Source organism: Entelurus aequoreus, linkage group LG08 (genome assembly GCF_033978785.1).
Source record: "Entelurus aequoreus isolate RoL-2023_Sb linkage group LG08, RoL_Eaeq_v1.1, whole genome shotgun sequence".
Lineage (NCBI taxonomy): Eukaryota > Metazoa > Chordata > Actinopteri > Syngnathiformes > Syngnathidae > Entelurus > Entelurus aequoreus.
The window spans coordinates 3419160-3446659 of record NC_084738.1 but is presented as its reverse complement, the minus strand read 5'-3'; the positions used below and the strand labels follow the sequence as shown (position 1 = coordinate 3446659).

The 27500-nt window shown below is 35.3% G+C and overlaps 1 pseudogene; it reads left to right on the top strand.

The window, feature by feature from the left end:
* Positions 1–27500, top strand: part of LOC133655322 (uncharacterized) — an 87293-nt pseudogene that overhangs the window by 55371 nt on the left and 4422 nt on the right.

Below are 27500 nucleotides of genomic sequence, written 5' to 3'. Positions count from 1 at the left end.
TTACAAGAAGAACTAGAAAAATGGCAATATTGTGATACAAGTTGGAATTTTACTCAATAAGAGTCGCAATTTTACAAGAAAAAGCTTAAAATTTTGGCAATTTTATGAAAAAGAGTCGTGGTTTTAAGCGACAAAAGTCACAATTTTATAAGAAAACTTAAAAATATAAAAAATGCCACTGTTTTACAAGAACAACTAGAAAAATGGCAATATTGTGATAAAAGTTGGAATTTTACTCAATAAGACTCGCAATTTTACAAGAAAAAGCTTAAAATTTTGGCAATTTTATGAAAGAGTCGTGGTTTTAAGCGACAAAAGTCACAATTTTATAAGAAAACTTAAAAATATAAAAAATTTCACTGTTTTACAAGAACAACTAGACAAATGGCAATATTGTGATAAAAGTTGGAATTTTACTCAATAAGAGTCGCAATTTTACAAGAAAAAGCTTAAAATTTTGGCAATTTTATGAAAAAGAGTCGTGGTTTTAAGCGACAAAAGTCACAATTTTATAAGAAAACTTAAAAATATAAAAAATGCCACTGTTTTACAAGAACAACTAGAAAAATGGCAATATTGTGATAAAAGTTGGAATTTTACTCAATAAGAGTCGCAATTTTACAAGAAAAAGCTTAAAATTTTGGCAATTTTATGAAAGAGTCGTGGTTTTAAGCGACAAAAGTCACAATTTTATAAGAAAACTTAAAAATATAAAAAATGTCACTGTTTTACAAGAACAACTAGACAAATGGCAATATTGTGATAAAAGTTGGAATTTTACTCAATAAGAGTCGCAATTTTACAAGAAAAAGCTTAAAATTTTGGCAATTTTATGAAAAAGAGTCGTGGTTTTAAGCGACAAAAGTCACAATTTTATAAGAAAACTTAAAAATATAAAAAATGTCACTGTTTTACAAGAACAACTAGAACAATGGCAATATTGTGATAAAAGTCAGAATTTTATATGACAAATGTCACCATTTTAGATTAAAAAGTAATCATTTTACATGAAAAAGTCATAATTTTACAAGAAAATATTGCAATGTTACAGAAACGGAAAGAATATGAGAAATTGTTACCAATTTTATGAGAAAAAAGTGGAAACATTGTGAGAAAAAGACTTAAAATGTTGGCAATTTTATGAAAAGAGTCGTAATTTTACGTGACAAAAGTCACAATGTTATAAGAAACCTTTAACATTTTGGCAATATTATAATAGTAATCGGAATTTTACTTGGCAAAATGACAAAAGTCATAATTTTACTCCAAAAAAATGTCACTGTTTTACAAGAACAACTAAAAAAATGGCAATATTGTGATAAAAGTCAGAATTTTATATGACAAATGTCACCATTTTGCATTAAAAAAAGTAATAATTTTTACATAAAAATGTAATAATTTTACGAGAAAATATTGCAATGTTACAGAAACGGAAAGAATATGAGAAATTGTTACCAATTTTATAAGAAAAAAGTGGAAACATTGTAAGAAAAAGACTTAAAATTTTGGCAATTTTATGAAAAGAGACGTAACTTTACTCAACAAAAGTCACAATCTTATAAGAAACCTTTAAAATGTTGGCAATATTGTAATAATAATCTGAATTTTACTTGGCAAAATGATGACTAAAGTCAGAATTTTACTCAAAAAAATGTCACTGTTTTACAAGAACAACTAAAAAAATTGGCAATATTGTGATAAAAGTCAGAATTTTACATGACAAATGTCACCATTTTGCATTAGAAAGTAATAATTTCACATAACTCATAATTTTACGAGAAAATATTGCAATATTACAGAAACAAAGAATTGAGAAATTGTTCCCAATTTTATAAGAAAAAAGTCGACACATTGTGAGAAAAAGACTGCTTTTAGTTCATAAATGTATTATTCATTTGTAATTGTTTTTTAATCTTCATTATTTACTTCAAGTTATTACAGTATGTCTCTATATACATCTTTTTTAAAATTGTTTTAATGTATTTTGGCCAAAGGGGGCGCATTTCAATTTCTTACACACACTTGTTATTTCATATGTTGACCAGAGGGGGCGCACTATTAAAAGCAACACACACAAATTTGGGACCACCCTAACTTTGATAGATTTCACCACCAGGGGTGCAAATGATCCATCCATTCATCCATTTTCTGCTGCTTGTCCCTTACGGCAGTGGTCCCCAACCTTTTTGTAGCGGGGGACCGGTCAACGCTTGAAAATTTGTCCCACGGACCGGGGGGGGGATTTTTTTTTTTTTTTTTTTTTTTTTCCTTTTCATAAAGAAATACAATAATGTGTGCTTACGGACTGTATCCCTGCAGACTGTATTGATCTATATTGATATATAATGTATATATTGTGTTTTTTATGTTGATTTAATTTTTTTAATTTTTTATTTTTATTTTTTAAATTTTTTTAATTTTTTTTTTTTTTTAAATAAAATTTCTTGCGCGGCCCGGTACCAATCGGTCCGCGGACCGGTACCGGTGGTTGGGGACCACTGCCTTACGGGGTCTATTAGATGCAATGGTTTTCCGTATTGGGACCATGATTTATGTCCTAACTTGTTCACACCTCCTCATATGGAAGCTACTTTTCCTTGTTGATGTCTCAAGAAGGGTAGAAATACAAGATCACACACGCACACACACGCTGCCTTTTATCATGCGGAGGACGACAGCTGGATTCACTGCGGACGTATAAAGTCCACACCTTTTAACAATGAAGAAGCTGTTTGCGTTTGCCCACTGATTTGTGGCGCCCCCTATGGGTTGGGGTCGAAATGTTCAAAGTTGAATTTGTTTTGTTTTGCCGTACTCTAATAGAACGAAGCCTGCGTAGCGTTTGGCTTCACTGTGACTGTGTTATGCAGAGGTGTACTTATAACAGTTTTATAGGGGAACTTCCTGTTGCTTCTTGTTATAATAATATATTAATACAACCTATATGTAATAAAATAGAGAGGTAGTTAATGTACTGTACATGTGTGATGTCATTCAAGATTTTGGGGACATTGAAAAAGACAGAAAAATTACAAGAAAACATTTTTAAAAATTAATAAAATATGAGTGTAAATATATATATATTTTTTTTTTTTATATAAAAACAATTTTTAATGTATTTGATATATTTGTATTATATTATTTTTATACGTAATTATATTTTTATTAGATATTTATTTATTGAGTGATACAAATACAGTCATAAAATGTACTAATACTTTACATTTTTAATAGATTGTTTTAATTTATGTGTATTATTATATTTATATGTAGTTATTGCATGATAAAAAAAAGGTCGAAATTAAATGAACTTTTATAATATAATATTTGTTATATTATTTATATGTAAATGCTGAAATGTGTTTTTATTGCATGATGAAATAATGTCATAAAATGAAATGAATGTTTGTAAGATATGTATTTTATTATATTATTTATATATAAAAGGTTAAATATTTATTTATTGCATGAAAAAAATACAGTCATAAAACGTACTAAAATTTGACATTTTTAATAGATTGTTTTAATTGATGTGTATTATTATATTTATATATAAATGCTTATATGTAGTTATGGCATGATTAAAAAAAGGTCGAAATTAAATTAACTTTTATCATATAATATTTGTTATATTATTTATATGTAAATGCTGAAATGTGTTTTTATTGCATGATGAAATAATTTCATAAAATGAAATAAATTTTTATAAAATGTATTTTATTATATTATTTATATATAAAAGGTTAAGTATTTATTTATTGCATGAAAAAAATACAGTCATAAAACGTACTAAAATTTGACATTTTTAATAGATTGTTTTAATTGATGTGTATTATTATATTTATATATAAATGCTTATATGTAGTTATTGCATGATAAAAAAGGTTGAAATTAAATGAACTTTTATAATATAATATTTGTTATATTATTTATATGTAAATGCTGAAATGTGTTTTTATTGCATGATGAAATAATGTCATAAAATGCAATGAATGTTTATAAGATATGTATTTTATTATATTATTTAAATATAAAAGGTTAAATATTTATTTATTGCATGATAAAAATACAGTCATAAAACGTACTAAATTTGACATTTTTAATAGATTGTTTTAATTTATGTGTATTATTATATTTATATGTAGTTATTGCATGATAAAAAAATGTCGAAAATTAAATGAACTTTTATAATATATATTTGTTATATTATTTATATGTAAAAGCTGAAATGTGTTTTTATTGCATGATGAAATAATTTCAAACATGAAATTAATGTTTATAAGATATGTATTTTATTATATTATTTATATATAAAAGGTTAAATAGGTATTTATTGCATGATAAAAATACAGTCATAAAATGTACTAAAACTTTACATTTTTAATAGATTGTTTTAATTGATGTGTATTATTATATTTATATGTAGTTATTGCATAATAAAAAAAGGTCGAAATTAAATGAACTTTTATAATATATTTGTTATATTATTTATATGTAAATGCTGAAATGTGTTTTTATTGCATGATGAAATAATGTCATAAAATGAAATGAATGTTTATAAGATATGTATTTTGTTATATTATTTATATATAAAAGGTTAAATATTTATTTATTGCATGATAAAAATAGTCATAAAACATACTAAAATTTTACATTTTTAATAGATTGTTTTAATTGATGTGCATTATATTTATATATAAATGCTTATATGTAGTTATTGCATGATAAAAAAAGGTTGCAATTAAATTAACTTTTATAATATAATATTTGTTATATTATTTATATGTAAATGCTGAAATGGGTTTTTATTGCATGATGAAATAACGTCATAAAATGAAATGAATGTTTATAAGATATGTATTTTGTTATATTATTTATATATAAAAGGTTAAATATTTATTTATTGCATGATAAAAATACAGTCATAAAACGTACTAAAATTTGATATTTTTAATAGATTGTTTTAATTGATGTGTATTATTATATCCATCCAACCATCTTCTTCCGCTTATCCGAGGTTGGGTCGCGGGGGCAGCAGCCTAAGCAGGGAAGCCCAGACTCCCCTCTCCCCAGCCACTTCGTATTATTATATTTATATATAAATGCTTATATGTAGTTATGGCATGATAAAAAAAAAGGCCGAAATTAAATGAACTTTTATAATATAATATTTGTTATATAATTTATATGTAAATGCTGAAATGTGTTTTTATCGCATGATGAAATAATTTCATAAAATGAAATAAATGTTTATAAAATGTATTTTATTATATTATTTATATATAAAAGGTTAAATATTTATTTATTGCATGAAAAAAATACAGTCATAAAACGTACTAAAATTTGACATTTTTAATAGATTTTTTTAATTGATGTGTATTATTATATTTATATATAAATGCTTGTATGTAGTTATTGCATGATAAAAAAAAAAGGTTGAAATTAAATGCACTTTTATAATATATTTGTTATATTATTTATATGTAAATGCTGAAATGTGTTTTTACTGCATGATGAAATAATGCCATAAAATGAAATATCAGCTATTTATTTTATTCTATTATTTATATATAAAAGGTTAGACATTTATTTATTGCATGATAAATTACTGTCATAAAATTAAATGTATATTTGTATATTCTTATGTAATATTTTGATTATATTAATTATTTATAAATACTTTTAGATTATTTATTTTTTGCGTAATAAGACCAAACTCATCAAATGGAATGAAGTGAAATCAACTTAATTGTCTAATTTTATGCTTTTATTCTGAAGCGATACAATATATTATTTGCAAAAATAAAACATGTATTTTTGGGACATTATTCTTGCAAAAGTACACATATTTTCCGGTATAACATTATAACCTCTTTCCTGAAAACATGTAAATTAAGTTTAAAAACAAATAGATTATAATATTTTGATTGTTATTTTAACTAACATGATGCTTTTATTTTGAAGGCATTTTGATTTCCTCCTAAAGTCTACTTTTTTGAAATAGTACGCACATTTTCCTTATCACAATGCGACCTCAATCCAGCGGTTATTTTCATGGTCATTCATTTACTGTTGTGTTTTATTGGGAAGATCGCTGCCGGTTTTCAAAACAAAAGTCTCCAAAAAGACCAGAAAAAGTTGCCAGATGGTCTTAGTCTTTTTGTGTGTGTGTGGAAAATAGAATCTGACTCACCACCGATCCCTCCTGCTACGTCTCCTTATGCTCTGGCAGAGCAGGTGTGTATCATAAGCAGGAGAGTTGTAGCGACAAGCTACGTTTACAGACAGTCCCATTATAGTGTGTTTAATGTCAAGAAACACAAAAACCTTTTTTACCACCTTTTTAAATGTTTTTTTAACGCCGGCCGTAAAAAAAGAATAATCGTCTGTCATCGTGCTCGTAAACAATCACTTTTTATTCCTCACTTTCACGCTTTGGCGCGACGCTCCCGCCTCCGCCAGCTGCCGCCATTAATATTACCCCCCCTCACCTTTCCCGCCGCCATTTCTGCGAAGGTGCGAGCGACAGGCGAGGGAGGCACCTGGCGGTCGTGCCAACGCCACCAAGGCTCCAGAAATAAAGCGCCTTTAAAAGTGGCTGCCAAATGCGGTGAAGCGATCGCCATGACAACAGGAGGATGGCAGACGACACCTCCGCTTCCGACCTCCCACCTCCATCCTCCATCCTCCATCCACCATCCTTCATCCTCCATCCACCATCCTCCATCCTCCATCCTCCATCCTCCATCCACCATCCTCCATCCACCATCCTTCATCCTCCATCCACCATCCTCCATCCTCCATCCTCCATCCTCCATCCACCATCCTCCATCCACCATCCTTCATCCTCCATCCACCATCCTCCATCCTCCATCCTCCATCCTCCATCCACCATCCTCCATCCACCATCCACCATCCTCCATCCTCCATCCTCCATCCTCCATCCTCCATCCTCCATCCACCATCCTCCATCCACCATCCTCCATCCTCCATCCTCCATCCTCCATCCACCATCCTCCATCCACCATCCTTCATCCTCCATCCACCATCCTCCATCCTCCATCCTCCATCCTCCATCCTCCATCCACCATCCTCCATCCACCATCCTCCATCCACCATCCTTCATCCTCCATCCACCATCCTCCATCCTCCCACCTCCATCCTCCATCCTCCATCCACCATCCTTCATCCTCCATCCACTATCCTCCATCCTCCATCCTCCATCCTCCATCCACCATCCTCCATCCACCATCCTTCATCCTCCATCCACCATCCTCCATCCTCCATCCTCCATCCTCCATCCACCATCCTCCATCCACCATCCACCATCCTCCATCCTCCATCCTCCATCCTCCATCCTCCATCCACCATCCTCCATCCTCCATCCTCCATCCACCATCCTCCATCCTCCATCCACCATCCTCCATCCTCCATCCTCCATCCACCATCCTCCATCCACCATCCTCCATCCTCCATCCTCCATCCTCCATCCACCATCCTCCATCCACCATCCACCATCCTCCATCCTCCATCCACCATCATCCATCCTCCATCCTCCATCCACCATCCTCCATCCACCATCCTCCATCCTCCATCCTCCATCCACCATCCTCCATCCTCCATCCTCCATCCTCCATCCACCATCCACCATCCTCCATCCACCATCCTCCATCCTCCATCCACCATCCTCCATCCACCATCCTCCATCCACCATCCTCCAGCCTCCATCCTCCATCCTCCATCCACCATCCTCCATCCTCCATCCTCCATCCTCCATCCACCATCCTCCATCCACCATCCTCCATCCACCATCCACCATCCTCCATCCTCCATCCTCCATCCACCATCCTCCATCCTCCATCCACCATCCACCATCCTCCATCCTCCATCCACCATCCTCCATCCTCCATCCTCCATCCACCATCCTCCATCCACCATCCTCCATCCTCCATCCTCCATCCTCCATCCACCATCCTCCATCCTCCATCCACCATCCTCCATCCTCCATCCACCATCCTCCATCCACCATCCTCCATCCACCATCCTCCATCCACCATCCACCATCCTCCATCCACCATCCTCCATCCTCCATCCACCATCCTCCATCCTCCATCCACCATCCTCCATCCTCCATCCACCATCCTCCATCCACCATCCTCCATCCACCATCCACCATCCTCCATCCACCATCCTCCATCCTCCATCCACCATCCACCATCCACCATCCTCCATCCACCATCCTCCATCCACCATCCTCCATCCACCTTCCTCCATCCTCCATCCACCATCCTCCATCCTCCATCCACCATCCTCCATCCACCATCCACCATCCTCCATCCACCATCCACCATCCACCATCCTCCATCCTCCATCCACCATCCACCATCCTCCATCCACCATCCTCCATCCTCCATCCACGTCTCTGCTGTCCTTTCACGTCTCACACCACCTTTCTTTGGCCTCCTCCAACATCTTGTTTGTGTGCGACGGCAACATTCCACTTATTCTCCACAATCTTCCACATCTTCTCCACACTCTTCCGCTTCTTCTCCACACACTTCCCCTTCTTCTCCACACTCTTCTCCCACTCTTCCACGTCTTCTCCACACTATTCCTCTTCTTCTCCACACTCTTCCACGTCTTCTCCACACTCTTCTGCTTCTTCTCCACACTCTTCCACGTCTTCTCCACACTATTCCTCTTCTTCTCCACACTCTTCCACGTCTTCTCCACACTATTCCTCTTCTTCTCCACACTCTTCCACGTCTTCTCCACACTCTTCCGCTTCTTCTCCACACTCTTCCACGTCTTCTCCCCACTCTTCCACGTCTTCTCCACACTATTCCTCTTCTTCTCCACACTCTTCCACGTCTTCTCCACACTCTTCCTCTTCTTCTCCACACTCTTCCACTTCTTCTCCACACTCTTCCACTTCTTCTCCACACTCTTCCACGTATTCTCCACACTCTTCCACTTCTTCTCCACACTCTTCCACTTCTTCTCCACACTCTTCCACTTCTTCTCCACACTCTTCCACTTCTTCTCCACACTCTTCCACTCTTCTTAATTTCCACACTCTTCCACGTCTTCTCCACACTCTTCCACGTATTCTCCACACTCTTCCACTTCTTCTCCACACTATTCCACTTCTTCTCCACACTATTCCACTTCTCTCCACACTATTCCACGTCTTCTCCACACTCTTCCACTTCTTCTCCCCACTCTTCCACTTCTTCTCCACACTCTTCCACTTCTTCTCTACACTCTTCCACTTCTTCTCCACAATCTTCCACGTCTTCTCCACACTCTTCCACGCCCTCTCCACACTCTTCCACTTCTTCTCCACAATCTTCCACGTCTTCTCCACACTCTTCCACGTCTTCTCCACACTCTTCCGCTTCTTCTCCACACACTTCCCCTTCCTCTCCCCACTCTTCCATTTCTTCTCCACACTCTTCCACATATTCTCCACACTCTTCCACTTCTTTTCCACACTCTTCCACTTCTTCTCCACACTCTTCCACTTCTTCTCCACACTCTTCCACGTATTCTCCACACTCTTCCACTTCTTCTCCACACTCTTCCACTTCTTCTCCACACTCTTCCACTTCTTCTCCACACTCTTCCACTTCTTCTCCACACTCTTCCACTCTTCTTAATTTCCACACTCTTCCACGTCTTCTCCACACTCTTCCACGTATTCTCCACACTCTTCCACTTCTTCTCCACACTATTCCACTTCTTCTCCACACTATTCCACTTCTTCTCCACACTATTCCACGTCTTCTCCACACTCTTCCACTTCTTCTCCACACTCTTCCACTTCTTCTCCACACTCTTCCACTTCTTCTCTACACTCTTCCACTTCTTCTCCACAATCTTCCACGTCTTCTCCACACTCTTCCACGTCCTCTCCACACTCTTCCACTTCTTCTCCACAATCTTCCACGTCTTCTCCACACTCTTCCACGTCTTCTCCACACTCTTCCCCTTCTTCTCCCCACTCTTCCATTTCTTCTCCACACTCTTCCACATATTCTCCACACTCTTCCACTTCTTTTCCACACTCTTCCACTTCTTCTCCACACTCTTCTCCCCAATCTTCCACGTCTTCTCCACACTCTTCCGCTTCTTCTCCACACTCTTCCGCTTCTTCTCCACACTCTTTCACTTCTTCTGCACACTCTTTTACTTCTTCTCCACACTCTTCCGCTTCTTCTCCACACACTTCCACTTCTTCTCCACACTATTCCACTTCTTCTCCACACTCTTCCACTCTTCTTAATTTCCACACTCTTTCACTTCTTCTCCACACTATTCCACTTCTTCTCCACACTCTTCCACTCTTCTTAATTTCCACACTCTTCCACTTCTTTTCCACACTCTTCCACTTTTTCTCCACACTCTTCCACTCTTCTTAATTTCCACACTCTTCCACTTCTTCTCCACACTATTCCTCTTCTTCTCCACACTATTCCACGTCTTGTCCACACTCTTCCACTTCTTCTCCACACTCTTCCACTTCTTCTCCACACTCTTCCACGTCTTCTCCACACTCTTCCACTTCTTCTCCACACTATTCCACTTCTCCACACTCTTCCACTTCTTCTCCACACTCTTCCACTTCTTCTCCACACTCTTCCACTTCTTCTCCACACTCTTCCACGTCTTCTCCACACTATTCCACTTCTTCTCCACACTCTTCCACTTCTTCTTTACACTCTTCCACTTCTTCTCCACACTATTCCACTTCTTCTCCACACTCTTCCACTTCTTCTTTACACTCTTCCACTTCTTCTCCACACTATTCCACTTCTTCTCCACACTCTTCCACTTCTTCTTTACACTCTTCCACTTCTTCTCCACACTATTCCACTTCTTCTCCACACTCTTCCACTTCTTCTTTACACTCTTCCACTTCTTCTCCACACTCTTCCACTTCTTCTCCACACTCTTTCACTTCTTCTCCACACTCTCCCACGTCTTCTCCACACTCTTCCACTTCTTCTCCACACTCTTCCGCTTCTTCTCCACACTCTTCCGCTTTTTCTCCACACTCTTCCACTCTTCTTAATTTCCACACTCTTCCACTTCTTCTCCACACTATTCCTCTTCTTCTCCACACTATTCCACGTCTTGTCCACACTCTTCCACTTCTTCTCCACACTCTTCCACTTCTTCTCCACACTCTTCCACTTCTTCTCCACACTCTTCCGCTTCTTCTCCACACTCTTCCGCTTCTTCTCCACACTCTTCCACTTCTTCTCCACACTCTTCCACTTCTTCTCCACACTCTTCCACTTCTTCATGTCGTATATTTGTCCATTTAGCAAATTAATTTCCATATGTTTGTGGTTATAATCACTTCTTCACCCTCCATATTTTAATTAATTGCTGTAGAATGACTTGTTCTCACTTTGTTGGACTTTATTCTTGAGGATGCAAATATTTTGAATAAATAATATTCCTGGAATGCTACATTGTTTCTTGGAATTTTCAAGGCTTGCTATTCATTGTATCTTTTTTTTTTAGCCCCGTACAAAAACAAAACAAAACATAATTCTCGTAATCATGCAATTAGTTTGCACGCGTCTCTAATATTTCTTTCCATACAGTCAAAAACACTGCAGTTTGCATGCCAGGCCAATAGGTGGCGATAAAACATTACGCTACGAAAGAAATGTCAACTAAAAAAACGTCCAAAAAAAAGTTTTTACTTAAACTTCTTTAGCATTTAGACCGAAACCAGATTTTTTTTATTTTTAAGTGACTTTTTTTCCCCTACATAATCTTAAAAGAAGCGTTATTGGTGTATTCTGGGATCAAATGTTGTGTTTTGATGCAAATGTGTTGCAGCATTTGGTCTCCACTCGCTAAAATGTGTTTGTCAGTACGACGGCGTTTACCTTGTGGGTTGCATCAAATACTCACCTGGGTTTTTTCCTCTTTTCTCAGGCATCCGGCCGCAGATAATGAACGGGCCGATGCACCCACGCCCCCTGGTGGCGCTGCTGGACGGGCGCGACTGCACGGTGGAGATGCCCATCCTGAAGGACCTGGCCACCGTGGCCTTCTGTGACGCACAGTCCACGCAGGAGATCCACGAGAAGGTAGGGACTGGAAGGAGCGTGAATAGTTATTGTTTGTTCATAATCTGTAGATAATCAATCAAAGTTGACTTATATAGCCCTTAATCACAAATGTCTCAAAGGGCTGCAAATATAAGATAAGTATACGAATAACAGATCCCCTCTGCCATTCGTTAAACTAATTAGCAACCCTTTATTGACTGTATTCTAACAAAAAAGTTGTTTTATTTTCAGTTATTACATTACAAGAATAAAGTACGATTTTTTTCCCCCAAGATTCAAGCTCTTTAGTTCACTCAGAAAAATATTACTTTCAAAAGTCCTAATTTTATCGAATTTATTATCATAAAAAAATATGACATACTTGTAAAAAATAAAATAAAATAAAAAAGTTGTAGTTTTAATGGTATTTTTTTAAATTATTTGATGTATTTGTATGTGTACAATGTTTTGTGTTGGAAATATTTATTTCGGACATTGTTGAAAAAAGAAGAAAAGTAAGGAAAATTATTAAACAAACAATTAAATAAACAATTATTAAATAAATAAAAATAATAATAATAAACACAGTGATTTTTCGAACATTGTTTCACATTCCAACATGTCCGAAAAGGAGTGGGAAGAAGCAGAGCTTATTTAATCCTGTATGGAAATCATTTGAACACAATTGTTCACATCCTTTTTGGTTCTTGAACACAACAACAATAATATAGTTAATTTACTCTAATTTAATAATTTAATTTAATTTTTTTAAATAATTTAATTTAATTTAATATAGTTTATTTAATTTTATGTGATAGATAGATTTTGGGGACACTGAAAAAAACAGAAAAATGACAAGAAAACATTTTTAAAAGTTCATAAAATAGGAGTGTAAATATATATATATATATATATATATATATATATATATATTTTTTTTTTTATATTTATATTTATTTATATATATATATATATATATATATATATATATATATATATATATATATATATTTATATTTATATTTATTTATACATATATATATATATATATATATACATATTTTAATGTATTTGATATATTTGTATTATATTATTTTACATAATTATATATTTTTTAAATATTTATTTATTGCATGATGAAAATGCAGTCATAAAATTTACTAAAAGTTTAACATTTTGAATAGATTGTTTTGATATATTTGTATTATTATATTTATATATAAATGCTGATATGTAGTTATTGCATCATAAAATAAGGTCAAAATTAAATGAACTTTTATAATATAAAATATATTGATTATATTATTTAAATATAAATGCCTGTGTTTACTGCATGATAAAAAATAAGGTAAAAATTAAATGAACATTTATTCTACATTTATATGTAAATACTGAAATATTTATTGCATGATAAAATGTCATAAAATTAAATGAATGTTTATAATATATTTATTTTATTCTATTATTAATATATAAGTGCTTAAATATTTATTTATTGCATGATAAAATGTCATAAAATTAAATGAATATTTATATAATTTAATGTAATATTTTGATTTTATTAATTGTATATAAATACTTTTACATTATTTATTTTTTGCATAGTAAGAAATATGTCATAAAATTAAATGAAGTGAAATAAATAAATAAACTCATGCTAATATTACACCTTTATTTTGAAGCGATACAATATTTTATTTCCTGGTGATGCAAAAACAAAACATTTATTTTTGGGACATTATTCTTGCAAAAGTACACATATTTTCCCGTATAACATTACAACCTCTTTCCTGAAAACATGTAAGTTAAGTTTAAACACAAATAGATTAGAATATTGTCATTGTTATTTCTACATGAATCTGTCATCCTAACATGATGCTTTTATTTTCAAAGCATTTTGATTTCCTCATAAAGTTACATTTTTGTCATTTCTACTTTTTTGAAGAAGTTCACACATTTTCCTTATAACAATGCGACCTCAATCCAGCGGTTATTTTCATGGTCATTCATTTATTTTGTTCATTTTCTCGTTTTTTTAATTATTATGACATATTACTAGAAAAAGTATTTTTTATCAAATTGCAACTTATTCTCAGTCATTGGTGGAGGTGTCAGTTTGAATAAACTCTGCTTCTTCCTGCTCCTTTTCGGACACGTTGACTTGTGCAAGTGTGAAGATGATGTACTTCAGTTACCAGATCTCACGGTCATATGATTGTTATTATTATTGCTATTATTATTGATTGTATTATTGTTAATATTATTGTTATTATTATTGTTGTTGTTATAATTGCTATTTTTGTTGCTATTATTATTATTAATAGTATTGCTATTATTATTGCAATTATTATTATTATTGCTATTATTGTTCATTATAAATTATATATATATTATTGCTAATATTATTGTCATTATTATTGTTATTATTATTGGGGCAGCATAGCTGTTGTGTCCTTGGGCAAGACACTCCACCCACCCACTCGCTCCAAGTGCCACCCACACTGGTTTAAAAATGTAACTTAGATCATGGGTTTCACTATGTAAAGCGCTTTGAGCCACTAGAGAAAAGCGCTATATAAATATAATTCACTTCACTTCATTCACTATTGTTATTATTATTGTTATTATTTTTGCTGTTATTGCTTTTATTATGGTTAATAAAATAATGTTATTATTGCTACTGTTATTATTGATATTATTGATATTATTATTATTAACATTGCTATTACTATTGTTATTGCTATTATTATTGTTATTATTATTGCTATTATTGCTTTGAGCCACTAGAGAAAAGTGCTATATAAATATAATTCACTTCATTCACTGTTGGTATTATTATTGTTATTATTTCTGCTATTATTATTATTGCTTTTATTATGGTTAGTATTATTGTTATTATTTATATTATTATTATTGTTATTGCTATTATTATTGCTATATTATTGTTATTATTATTATTGCTTTGAGCCACTAGAGAAAAGCGCTATATAAATATAATTCACTTCACTTCATTCACTATTGTTATTATTTTTGCTATTATTATTGCTTTTATTGCTATTGTTATTATTGATATTATTTATATTATTATTATTAACATTGCTATTATTATTGTTATTATTATTGATATTATTATTGTTATTATTATTATTGCTATTATTATTGATATTATTATTGCTATTATTTTTATTATTATTGATATAATTATTGTTAGTATGATTGTTGATATTATTGTTATTATTGCTATTATTATTATTGATAATATTACTGCTATTATGTGTATTATTATTGTTATTATTATTGATATTATTATTGTTATTATTATTATTATTGCTATTATTATTGATATTATTATTGCTATTATTTTTATTATTATTGATATAATTATTGTTAGTATGATTGTTGATATTATTGTTATTATTGCTATTATTATTATTGATAATATTACTGCTATTATGTGTATTATTATTGATATTATTATTGTTAATATGTTTGTTAATATTATTGTTGTTATTGCTATTGTTATTATTGCTATTATTATTATTGCTATTATTATTGTTATTGCTGTTATTATTGCTGTTGTTATTGCTATTATTGTTATTATTATTGTTGTTATTGCTATTATTGTTATTATTATTGATATTTATATTATTAATTGCTGTTATTATTATTGCTAATATTATTGCTACTATTTCTATGATTGTTATTATTGTTCTTGCTATTGTTATTTTTGTTATTATTATTGCTATTGTTATTGCTATTTATTATTATTGCTATTAATATTGTTATTATTATTGTTGTTATTGCTATTATTGCTATAATTATTGCTATTAAAATTGTTATTATTGCTATTAAAATTGTTATTATTATTGCTATTATTATTATTATTGCTATCCACATGTGCGTGAACAGTACAGTACTATGAAAGGACATGTTAGGAGGTAACAGACAGGAGCGTGGTGGTGGTGGTGGTGGTGGTGGTGGTGGTGGTGGTGGTGGTGGTGGTGAAATGGAGAGTTCAGTACGGCGAGGCGAGCGCTGTAATGACTTTGCTTGCAGAGGAGATCTTTATTGGCGCTCATGGCTGCGAGACAATATAGTGCAGGAGAGGACTATCGCTGAAGTGGCGACTATCGCTCCATCTCGCGCACGCCGCCTTTTGTTGATGAAAGGGAGACATATTGAAAAACATGGGGAGGAGACCAATTCACTCGCAGACGCAGGAAGTGGTTTTTTGTGTGTGTGTGTCTGTGTGTGTGTGTGTGTGTGTGTGTGTGTGTGTGTGTGTGTGTGTGTGTGTGCGTGCGCGTGCGCGTGCGCGTGCGTGTGCGTGTGCGTGTGCGTGTGTGTGTGTGTGTGTGTGTGTGTGTGTGTGTGTGTGTGTGTGTGTGTTTTAGCGGCGCCTTATCAGCCCAAACAGGGTCATGTTCACCCGGCCTGTAATAAGAGGAGGTAGCCAGGGGGGCTTGATGGAGATTGGAAAAGTGCAATCTGGTGTTGGTGTGACGCACCAGCAATAAGTTCAATAAGCACAAATTGACTGGAGTGTCTTACCATGTCACAAAGTGTAGTCACTCTTCACCGTGTCAGGTGCAACACTGCCTCAGAGGAGTACTTGTGTTTGTGTCAGGGAGGGCAGGAGGGTGAGCAGGAGGGTGAGCAGGAGGGAGGGCAGGAGGGCAGGCAGGAGGGCAGGCGGGTGAGCGGGTGAGCAGGCGGGCAGGAGGGAGGGCAGGAGGGCAGGCGGGTGAGCAGGCGGGTGAGCAGGCGGGCAGGAGGGAGGGCAGGAGGGCAGGCGGGTGAGCAGGCGGGTGAGCAGGCGGGCAGGAGGGAGGGCAGGAGGGCAGGCGGGTGAGCAGGCGGGTGAGCAGGCGGGCAGGCGGGGCCTAGAAGAAGAAGAAGAAGACTGTAAGACTTGTCAGGCAGCTGGGAGATCATCTCTCTCACTCTCTCAATAATTGTCTATTTAGTGTGCACACTAATATTTGTCCAGTAAGTGTGCATACTAAGAATTGTCTATTTAGTGTGCACACTAATATTTGTCCAGTAAGTGTGTATACTAATAATTGTCTATTTAGTGTGCACACTAATAATTGTCTATTTAGTGTGCACACTAATAATTGTCTATTTAGTGTGCACACTAATATTTGTCCAGTAAGTGTGCATACTAAGAATTGTCTATTTAGTGCGCACACTAATAATTGTCCATTTAGTGTGCACACTAATATTTGTCCAGTAAGTGTGCATACTAAGAATTGTCTATTTAGTGTGCACACTAATATTTGTCCAGTAAGTGTGCACACTAAGAATCGTCTATTTAGTGTGCACACTAATATTTGTCCAGTAAGTGTGTATAATAAAAATGGTCTATTTAGTGTGCACACTAATATTTGTACAGTAAGTGTGCATACTAAGAATTGTCAATTTAGTGCGCACACTAATAATTGTCTATTTAGTGTGCAAACTAATATTTGTCCAGTAAGTGTGCAGACTAAGAATTGTCTATTTAGTGTGCACACTAATATTTGTCCAGTAAGTGTGTATAATAAAAATTGTCTATTTAGTGCGCACACTAATAATTGTCTATTTAGTGTGCACACTAATATTTGTACAGTAAGTGTGCATACTAAGAATTGTCTATTTAGTGCGCACACTAATAATTGTCTATTTAGTGTGCACACTAATAATTGTCTATTTTGTGTGCACACTAATAATTTTCTATTTAGTGTGCACACTAATAATTGTCTATTTAGTGTGCACACTAATATTTGTCCAGTAAGTGTGCACACTAATAATTGTCTATTTAGTGTACACACTAATATTTGTCCAGTAAGTGTGCATACTAAGAATTGTCTATTTAGTATGCACACTAATGTTTGTACAGTAAGTGTGCACGCTAATAGTTGCCCAGTAAGTGTGCACACTAAGAATTGTCTATTTAGTGTGCACACTAATAATTGTCTATTTAGTGTGCACACTAATATTTGTCCAGTAAGTGTGCATACTAAGAATTGTCTATTTAGTATGCACACTAATATTTGTACAGTAAGTGTGCACGCTAATAGTTGCCCAGTAAGTGTGCACACTAATGGTTGCCCTGTAAGTGTGCACACTACGAATTGTCTATTTAGTGTGCACACTAATGGTTGCCCAGTAAGTGTGCACACTAATGGTTGCCCTGTAAGTGTGCACACTACGAATTGTCTATTTAGTGTGCACACTAATGGTTGCCCAGTAAGTGTGCACACTAACATGTTGCAGTGTTGGTATGGTTAGTTTGAAGTGTGCAACGAAATGAGTGCAGTAGTTTTAAGTTCCACAAGTACAAACCCTGTTTCCATATGAGTTGGGAAATGGTGTTAGATGTAAATATAAACAGAATACAATGATTTGCAAATCCTTTTCAAGCCATATTCAGTTGAATATGCTACAAAGACAACATATTTCATGTTCAAACTCATACACTTTATTTTTTTTTTTGCAAATAATAATTAACTTAGAATTTCATGGCTGCAACACGTGCCAAAGTAGTTGGGAAAGGGCATGTTCACCACTGTGTTACATGGCCTTTCCTTTTAACAACACTCAGTAAATGTTTGGGAACTGAGGAAACTAATTGTTGAAGCTTTGAAAGTGGAATTCTTTCCCATTCTTGCTTGATGTACAGCTTAAGTCGTTCAAGTCGTATTTTAGGCTTCATAATGCGCCACACATTTTCAATGGGAGACAGGTCTGGACTACAGGCAGGCCAGTCTAGTACCCGCACTCTTTTACTATGAAGCCACGTTGATGTAACACGTGGCTTGGCATTGTCTTGCTGAAATAAGCAGGGGCGTCCATGCAAAAGACGACGCTTACATGGCAGCATATGTTACTCCAAAACCTGTATGTACCTTTCAGCATTAATGGGGCCTTCACAGATGTGTAAGTTACCCATGCCTTGGGCACTAATACACCCCCATACCATCACACATGCTGCCTTTTCAACTTTGCACCTATAACAGTCTGGATCAGGGGTCACCAACGCGGTGCCCGCGGGCACCAGGTAGCCCGTAAGGACCAGATGAGTAGCCCGCTGGCCTGTTCTAAAAATAGCTCAAATAGCAGCACTTACCAGTGAGCTGCCTCTATTTTTTTTAATTTTATCTATTTACTAGCAAGCTGGTCTCGCTTTGCCCAACATTTTTAATTCTAAGAGAGACACAACTCAAATAAAATTTGAAAATCCAAGAAAATATTTTAAAGACTTGGTCTTCACTTGTTTAAATAAATTCATTATTTTTTTACTTTGCTTCTTATAACTTTCAGAAAGACAATTTTAGAGAAAAAATACAACCTTAAAAATGATTTTAGGATTTTTAAACACATATACCTTTTTACCTTTTAAATTCCTTCCTCTTCTTTCCTGACAATTTAAATCAATGTTCAAGTAAATTTATTTTTTATTGTAAAGAATAATAAATACATTTTAATTTAATTCTTCATTTTAGCTTCTGTTTTGTCGACGAAGAATATTTGTGAAACATTTCTTCAAACTTATTATGATTAAAATTCAAAAAAATGATTCTGGCAAATCTAGAAAATCTGTAGAATCAAATTTAAATCTTATTTCAAAGTCTTTTGAATTTATTTTAAAATTTTTGTTCTGGAAAATCTAGAAGAAATAATGATTTGTCTTTGTTAGAAATATAGCTTGGTCCAATTTGTTATATATTCTAACAAAGTGCAGATTGGATTTTAACCTATTTAAAAGATGTCATCAAAATTCTAAAATTAATCCTAATCAGGAAAAATTACTAATGATGTTCCGTAAATTATTTTTTAAAATTTTTTCAAAAAGATTCGAATTAGCTAGTTTTTCTCTTCTTTTTTTCGGTTGAATTTTGAATTTTAAAGAGTCGAAATTGAAGATAAACTATGTTTCAAAATTTAATTGTCATTTTTTTTTGTGTTTTCTCCTCTTTTAAACCGTTCAATTATTGTAAATATCATTAATTATTAATAATAACATAGAGTTAAAGGTAAATTGAGCAAATTGGCTATTTCTGGCAATTTATTTAAGTGTGTATCAAACTGGTAGCCCTTCGCATTAATCACTACCCAAAAAGTAGCTCTTGGTTTCAAAAAGGTTGGTGACCCCTGGTGTGGATGGTTCGCTTCCCCCTTGGTCCGAATGACACGATGTCAAATATTTCCAAAAACAATTAGAAATGTGGACTCGTCAGACCACAGAACACTTTTCCACTTTGCATCAGTCCATCTTAGATGATCTCGGGCCCAGAGAAGCCGGCGGCGTTTCTGGGTGTTGTTGATAAATGGCTTTCGCTTTGCATAGTAGAGCTTTAACTTGCACTTCCAGATGTAGCGACCAACTGTAGTTACCGACAGTGGTTTTCTGAAGTGTTCCTGAGCCCATGTGGTGATATCCTTTACACACTGATGTCGCTTTTTGATACAGTGCCGTCTGAGGGATGGAAGGTCACGGTCATTCAATGTTGGTTTCCGGCCATGCTGCTTACGTGGAGTGATTTCTCCAGATTCTCTGAACCTTTTGATGATATTATGGAGCGTAGATGTTGAAATCCCTAAATTTCTTGCAATTTCACTTTGAGAAACGTTTGTTCTTAAACTGTTTTGACTATTTGCTCACGCGGTTGTGGACAAAGTGGTGTACCTCGCCCCATCCTTTCTGGTGAAAGACTGAGCATTTTTTGGGAAGCTGTTTTTATACCCAATCATGGCACCCACCTGTTCCCAATTAGCCTGTGGGATGTTCCAAATAAGTGTTGGATGAGCATTCCTCAACTTTATCAGTATTTATTGCCACCTTTCCCAACTTCCGCCGTGTGACCATGATGGCACTAACGAGGTGGGTGTGGTGGGCAGGTGCTGAACGAGGCAGTGGGGGCCATGATGTACCACACCATCACTCTGACCAGGGAGGACCTGGAGAAGTTCAAAGCACTACGCATCATCATCCGTATCGGCAGCGGCTACGACAACATCGACATCAAGGCTGCCGGGGAGCTCGGTATGTACACCACCATCACCACCACCACCACCACCACCATCACCACCACCATCACCACCACCATCACCATCTAAGTCACCCACTCACCACAGCAGATTCCACATCTTAGTCACCCACTATTGACTGAAGAGGCCATGTTTCATGTCCTGTGTGGGTTTTCTAGGGCATACAGAGCAGGATGAGGACTCACACGAGTGCAGGAAGTGGAATTTACTCCAGGGTAAAAAAATAAATTAAAAAAAAACCACAGCGATGCCACTCAAAGATCCTCCATATGACCGGAGAGTGCAGCACTTTCAGACACCTACAAATGAAATTGCAGTTCAAAGATTGTCTATAAGAGCACTTTGCTGTTTTCTAAAATGCTAGTCAAAGATCCTCTGACAGGAGTGCTCGAGGGACGAATGCAAAAATTTGATTTTAGGGACATGCTAAAAATGGAAGTCAAAGATCCTCTATATAACAGAACTCTGCTGATTTTAAGGACCTGCTACAAAAACGGTAGTCAAAGATCCTCTATAGGACAGGAGCGCTGTGCCGATTTTAAGGACTCACTAAAAACAGAAATCCAAGATCCTCTATGTGACAGGAGAGCTGTGCTGATTTTAAGGACTCACTAAAAACCGAAATCCAAGATCCTGTACGTGACAGGAGCGCTGTGCTGATTTTAAGGACCCACCAAAAAACGGTAGTCAAAGATCATTTATATGATAGCTGTGCTGATTTTAGGGACCTGCTACAAATAAAGTAGTCAAAGATCCTCAATATGACAGGAGTGTTGTGCTGATTATAAGGACCTACTAAAAACAGTAGTCAAAGATCCTGTATATAATAAGAGCACTGTGCTGATTTTAAGGACCTACTAAAAACAGTAGTCAAAGATCCTGTATATGACAAGAGTGTTGTGCTGATTTTAAGGACCTACTAAAAACAGCAGTCAAAGATCCTCTACATGACAGAACTTTGTTGATTTTAAGGACCTACTAAAACAGTAGTCAAAGATCCTGTATATGACAAGAGCACTGTGCTGATTTTAAGGACCTACTAAAAACAGTAGTCAAAGATCCTCTACATGACAGAACTTTGTTGATCTTAAGGACCTACTAAAAACAGTAGTCAAAGATCCTGTATATAATAAGAGCACTGTGCTGATTTTAAGGACCTACTAAAAACAGTAGTCAAAGATCCTGTATATGACAACAGCATTGTGCTGATTTTAAGGACCTACTAAAAACAGTAGTCAAAGATCCTCTACATGACAGAACTTTGTTGATCTTAAGGACCTACTAAAAACAGTAGTCAAAGATCCTGTATATAACAAGAACACTGTGCTGATTTTAAGGACCTACTAAAAACAGTAGTCAAAGATCCTGTATATGACAAGAGCACTGTGCTGATTTTAAAAACCTACTAAAAACAGTAGTCAAAGATCCTGTATATGACAAGAGCACTGTGCTGATTTTAAGGACCTACTAAAAACAGCAGTCAAAGATCCTTTACATGATAGAACTTTGTTGATTTTAAGGACCTACTAAAAACAGAAGTCAAAGATCCTGTATATGACAAGAGCACTGTGCTGATTTTAAAAACCTACTAAAAACAGTAGTCAAAGATCCTCTACATGACAGAACTTTGTTGATTTTAAGGACCTACTAAAACAGTAGTCAAAGATCCTGTATATGACTGAACTTTGTTGATTTTAAGGACCTACTAAAACCGTAGTCAAAGATCCTGTATATGACTGAACTTTGTTGATTTTAAGGACCTACTAAAACCGTAGTCAAAGATCCTGTATATGACAAGAGCACTGTGCTGATTTTAAGGACCTACTAAAACCGTAGTCAAAGATCCTCTATATGACAAGAGCACTGTGCTGATTTTAAAGACCTACTAAAAACAGCAGTCAAAGGTCCTCTAAATAACAGAACTTTGTTGATTTTAAGGACCTACTAAAACAGTAGTCAAAGATCCTGTATATGACAAGAGCACTGTGCTGATTTTAAAAACCTACTAAAAACAGTAGTCAAAGATCCTCTACATGACAGAACTTTGTTGATTTTAAGGACCTACTAAAACAGTAGTCAAAGATCCTGTATATGACTGAACTTTGTTGATTTTAAGGACCTACTAAAACCGTAGTCAAAGATCCTGTATATGACTGAACTTTGTTGATTTTAAGGACCTACTAAAACCGTAGTCAAAGATCCTGTATATGACTGAACTTTGTTGATTATAAGGACCTACTAAAACAGTAGTCAAAGATCCTGTATATGACTGAACTTTGTTGATTTTAAGGACCTACTAAAACCGTAGTCAAAGATCCTGTATATGACAAGAGCACTGTGCTGATTTTAAGGACCTACTAAAAACAGTAGTCAAAGATCCTGTATATGACAAGAGTGTTGTGCTGATTTTAAGGACCTACTAAAACCGTAGTCGAAGATCCTCTATATGACAAGAGCACTGTGCTGATTTTAAAGACCTACTAAAAACAGCAGTCAAAGGTCCTCTAAATAACAGAACTTTGTTGATTTTAAGGACCTACTAAAACCGTAGTCAAAGATCCTCTATATGACAAGAGCACTGTGCTGATTTTAAGGACCTACTAAAACCGTAGTCAAAGATCCTCTATATGACAAGAGCACTGTGCTGATTTTAAGGACCTACTAAAAACAGCAGTCAAAGATCCTCTACATGACAGAACTTTGTTGATTTTAAGGACCTACTAAAAACAGCAGTCAAAGATCCTCTAAATAACAGAACTTTGTTGATCTTAAGGACCTACTAAAACAGCAGTCAAAGATCGTGTATATGACAGGATCGCTGTGCTGTTGTCCACCACAGGCGCGGTGTGCAACATCCCATCGGCGGCGGTGGAGGAGACGGCCGACTCCACCCTCTGCCACATCCTCAACTTGTACCGGCGGAACACGTGGCTCTACCAGGCTCTGCGGGAAGGCACGCGGGTCCAAAGCGTGGAGCAGATCCGCGAGGTGGCGTCCGGCGCCGCCCGCATCCGGGGCGAGACTCTGGGCCTCATCGGCTTCGGTGAGTACACGTCGGCCGTCTGGTGTCAGCGATGACGGGGGATTGCGTCATGGAGCCGTGTCCCCCCCCCCCCCCCCCCCCCCCCCCCCAGGGCGATCAGGGCAGGCGGTGGCGGTGCGGGCCAAAGTGTTCGGCTTCAACGTGATCTTCTACGATCCGTACCTCCAGGACGGCCTGGAGCGCTCGCTGGGCGTCCAGCGCGTCTACACCCTGCAGGACCTCCTGTACCAGAGCGACTGCGTGTCCCCTGCACTGCAACCTGAACGAGCACAACCACCACCTCATCAACGACTTCACCATCAAACAGGTCTGTTGTCTGGCGCCCTCTGGAGGAGGCGGGCGGCAGTGCGGCACGAGTCCTTTGGAACGACGGTGTGTTTTGACTTCAGATGCGACAAGGAGCGTTCCTGGTGAACACGGCCAGAGGAGGCCTGGTGGACGAGAAGGCCCTGGCCCAGGCCTTGAAGGAGGGGAGGATACGAGGAGCCGCCCTGGACGTCCACGAGACAGAACCTTTCACGTGAGTCCTGCTCCTTTCTACAAACCTTCCATTGGAAGGAGATGATGCTTGTTTTCAACTTAATGTGTGCAGGACATAGGCTTGAATTGTCGGATAAACATAAAACTATTGTTAGTTTTTTAAAATTGTAGTTTTCATGTTTATTAGTCTTATTTGATGTATTTATATTATACAATTAGTTTGTCTTAAAGTATTATTATTTTATGTATATAATTTAAAATGCTATTAGTTTGTCTTATGTTTTTTTTTTTGTTTTTTTTTTAAATAGGTTTGTCTTTAATTAATATGATGTTATGGTACTATTGTCTTTAATTATTATGTTTCTTTTTTAGTTTATAATTTTATTTATCATTTTTATATTTGAAATATTATTATTTTATCTTAAATTTTTATTACTGCTTTATCTATTTATATTTTTTATTGAAATAGTATTATTTTATGTTAATTATTACTGTTTTATGTATTTATCTTTTTTTTTTAAATAGTATTTTATCTTAAATTATTATTACTGCTTTATGTATTTATATTTTTTATTGAAATAGTATTATTTTATGTTAAATTATTATTACTGTTTTATGTATTTATAATTGTTATTATTTGAAATAGTATTCTTTTATGTTAAATTATTATTACTGCTTTATGTATTTATATGTTTTATTGAAATAGTATTATTTTATGTTAAATTATTATTACTATGTATTTATATGTTTTATTGAAATAGTATTATTTTATGTTAAATTATTATTAGTTTTATGTATTTATCATTTTTATTATTTGAAATAATGTTTTATGCATTTATCATTTTTATTATTGAAATAGTAGTAGATTGTCGTACGTTTTTATTAGTCATATTTATTATTTTACATTATATTATTATTATTTCTGTTTTATATCACTACCATTTTTATTATTTTAAATAATATTACTTTGACTAAATATTAATATTATGTTACGTTTTTATTAGTGTTATGTAATTGTTCTTATAACTTAAAATAACTCGTTTATCTCAAATAATTATTACTTTTATGTACTAATTGTTTTTAATATTTGAAGTATTTTTAGTTAGGTTTTATTATCATTATGTTACTTATTTTGACTTATGTATTTATCATTTGAACTAGTATTAGTTTCTCTTTTATAATTATTAGTTACATTTTAGTTTGAAGTATTTATTTTTATTACTTAATAATTCAAGAGTATCATTTTATGTTTTAATTTTTAATATTTTAAATAAGTTTGTATTTGTTATATTTTTACATTTTATTGGTCTTATTATTGTGTGTATTTATTATTTGAAATAACATTGGTTTGTCTTTATGTTGTTTTGATTTGGTTCTTTTGTGTGGAAGCAAATATTTTTTGTTACAAATAGTTTGTTTTTTTTGGGTTACACATCGTATTTTTTAGGTTACAAATCTTTTTTGTGGAAACAAATATTTTTGGTTACAAATCTTATTTCTGGGGGTTACAAATTGTTTTGGGTTTTTTTTGGGTTACACATCGTATTTTCGGCGGTATAGCTCGGTTGGTAGAGTGGCCGTGCCAGCAACTTGAGGGTTCCAGGTTCGATCCCCGCTTCCGCCATCCTAGTCACTGCCGTTGTGTCCTTGGGCAAGACACTTTACCCCACCTGCTCCCAGTGCCACCCACACTGCTTTAAATGGAACTTAGATATTGGGTTTCACTGTGTAAAAGCGCTTTGAGTCACTAGAGAAAAGCGCTATATAAATATAATTATATAAATATAATTCACTTCACGACTACGATTTCATGTATTTTGTTTTATTTGAAATATTTGTCTAAACTTATGTTTTTGTTAGTCTTCAAAAATATTTGATGTATTTATTCTTATTTAAAATAGGTCTTAAATTGTGTCATTTTTAGTCACTTTCTATTATTGACACTACTTTTATGGTATGCATTTATTTCTCATTTAGAAATATTGGGTGCAAAAAAAAATTTGAAGAGTTAAAAAATGTTTATTAGTCTTTTCTTTTGTTTGCGTAGTTTTGCTCAAGGTCCCCTCAAGGACGCTCCCAACCTGATCTGCACACCTCACACGGCGTGGTACAGCGAGCAGGCTTCCCTGGAGATGAGGGAGGCGGCCGCCACGGAGATCCGAAGAGCCATCACTGGTAAGCACAGCCAAGGAAGACATGTTGGTAAACAAAGTGCTGACTGGACGTGTGTTTGTGGAAGGTCGCATACCGGACAGCTTAAGAAACTGCGTCAACAAAGAGTTCTTCGTCACTACGGCACCTTGGGCCGTCATGGACCAACCTGGCGTTCACCCGGAACTCAACGGCGCCGCCTACAGGTCAGAAGACAAACATGCATCCCTCACATGACGATAATAAAAAGGTTCTGACTAAGTTTGGATTTCAAATATAGAGAAATGATCAAATAATACTTAATTGAACACAAAACATTCATTATAAAGCAAACACTATTCAATTATCCTACGAAAAAAAATGTTTATACAAAAATGCAACAAATATACATTTGTAATGGAAACATGTTTACTGAAATACTACCATGTTTTTACAAATACTTAGAATGTTGAAATCATACTTATCACTAATAATAATCAGAACCACTAGCTATAGTTTGAGATGATAATAAACATATTGCATGTAGAAAGAGATTACTCAACAATGATGAGGTGTCTCTCTGGAGTCCTGAAGTCAGCATGTTGGCGTCCCATGTTTTTGTCTTCCACGCAGCCAAGTCAACCAAACTCTCCCGGCCGTTACAACGGGAATCCCAAGACAAAATAAATGCCTAGATGGGGTAAGCAGGTAAATACACCTGAATAGCCCCCCCTCCCCCCACT